This window comes from Henckelia pumila, chromosome 4, assembly GCF_033568475.1.
Source record: "Henckelia pumila isolate YLH828 chromosome 4, ASM3356847v2, whole genome shotgun sequence".
Lineage (NCBI taxonomy): Eukaryota > Viridiplantae > Streptophyta > Magnoliopsida > Lamiales > Gesneriaceae > Henckelia > Henckelia pumila.
This window is the reverse complement of record NC_133123.1, coordinates 176,223,731-176,226,061: the sequence shown is the minus strand read 5'-3', so window position 1 is coordinate 176,226,061 and position 2,331 is coordinate 176,223,731.

The following is a 2,331-nucleotide window of genomic DNA, read 5'->3' as shown; positions in this document are numbered from 1 at the left end:
GTTGTGGGGTCATTTTGGTTGGATTTGGGAAATATGACTGCATATTAATGTTAATGGGTCAAATACTATTTTTCCCAATAGAATTTTGTTTACATGGATAATAAAAAGCCCATTAACGTGGATAGCTTCTGTAATACCCGAAAAATCCATAAATCTACTCATGATTTATTAAAAGAATTTTAAATGAGTTTTAAGTTATTTTATTTTATTTTATTTAATCAAAATTTAATACTTATTCTTAATTAAATGATTTCATGTGTTGTGTTAAATGATTTTTAAGTTATTTCATTTTATTATTTATGATTTAAAAGAGTAATATTGATTAAATGATTTTATATTCTTAATTGTTTTAAATGATTATTATGCATATGATTTCATGAATTGTGTCTATATTATTTTAACGATTTCGATTGAGTTGATGGTTTCAGGTCGAGTTTGATTTTAGACTCACAGGACGAGGCTAACTTACTCACAAAGTGTTAGAAAATAATTCTACGAGTGCTTTGAGTATAATATTACTATGATTTTATTTTAATCATCGGGAGGAGAAAATCTCACTAGTCTAGTTTAAGGTGTGTTGGACTGACTACGTTTTATGTAGACAACACCCACATGGTATTGATTCCTCTTTACCCCACTTATCTACTCCTTACCCCATCCTTAATACCCCTTGTCCCCTTGACTCTTTCCCCTCCCATCATTCTTCACGTTTCTTTCTTTTCTTCATCATTCTTCTCCTTTCTCCTTTGTTTCTTCCCCTGCGGTTCTACGAGATTTAGAAATTCAAAGTTTCGTATCTCATTCATCTTGTGGTTAGATCGTTACCAAGAATTCGGATCAACTCAATCTTCGGTAAGGCAAGCAAGTTTTAAAGCTTTTGAAACCCATTCAAGATATTATGTATTTTGATAAAAATAAGTAGAAAGATGTTCATGATGTTATATGTTTATATCTTTAAGAGTTTTGAAAAGCATGTATATTACAAGTTTACATGTTTAAAACCATTTTCAAGATCATGAATATTTTGATACGTGAATTTGTTGATGTGTACATGTAAGTTTAGGCAAGTACAAATTTTAAAGGTTTTGAAACCACCATTCAAAATATATTTATTTTGATATGAAAAGATGTATGTTGAGATATGTATGCATGAATTTCAAGAATTTCAATAGCATGAAGTTTTGATTTTATGAGTTTGAAGAGCATGATATGTGATGGTATGAAATCGTGAAGCATAAGTCGTTCTTGTCATGTTCTTGAATATGATTCAAGAGATACATGTTTCATTAAAGTTTTTATGTGTTCTTGAAGTTTCAAAGGATATTTTATTTAAAGTATATAGCTAGAGTAGTAGAAAATATCATATTTTGAAGTATTGATTTAGTTTGAGTTAAAGCTTTGAAATGTTGCATGTGCTGGATTGTCCCGGATTAGCAACATTCATTACAATTTTGAAGATCAAAATTAGTGTATTGATCTAAATGATATGAGGCCAATTTTATTTGAAAAACAACTTATTTATCTACAACTTTTGTGTTTCGAGTTTTGTCAAAATCAATTTGAAAGATTGGCCAAAATCGCCCCAAAGTGTGTCGAGTGGTTTGAATTTCTGGCAGTGACACATTTCGGGAGAATGGGCATAACTTTTTACTGAAAACTCCAATTAAGGTGAGGTTTTCGTCATTAAACATCCAAGCTCCAGAGCTACAACTTTCATGTTTAACACTTTTCCAAATGCCGACTGAAAAATATAGTTTAAGAACGAACAAGCAGACCCATCAGCAGAGCATGCGCGCCCGCGCCTAAAGGTGGCGCCCCCGCGCATGGCCTTCTGATTTGAAGTTTTTTTAATGTTATTTTAGGGTCCTAAATTCATGTTTATGATCTTTAAAGGCTTATAAAGTATATTTAAGAGTTCTATGCAAAAAGTTTCAAGTTTTAACCCAAGAACGAAAAGAACGACTTACGTGGATCGATTACGTTATGTGATGCATGTACATGTCTAAGTTTCATTCATGAAACCTATGTTCAATATGAAATTTTGATTTTTATCATCTATGACATTCATGAAGTTATTGAGTAAAGTTTTATGTTCATGAATGAAAGTTATGACGGAAGTTACGATGAAACAATGATGCTTCATAATGAATGAAATGAATGTTATGATGAAAGTTATGATGAATGATAAAATGATGAGACATGAATGAATGATGTTAAGATGAAGCATGATATGACATGTTAATGTATGAAAACGCTTTTGATGTCTTATGTGTTTTTGTTGTGGCAAACACGGGATTGGTGCTCCGGTTTGGGCTTTTAGAGAGGGCCTTT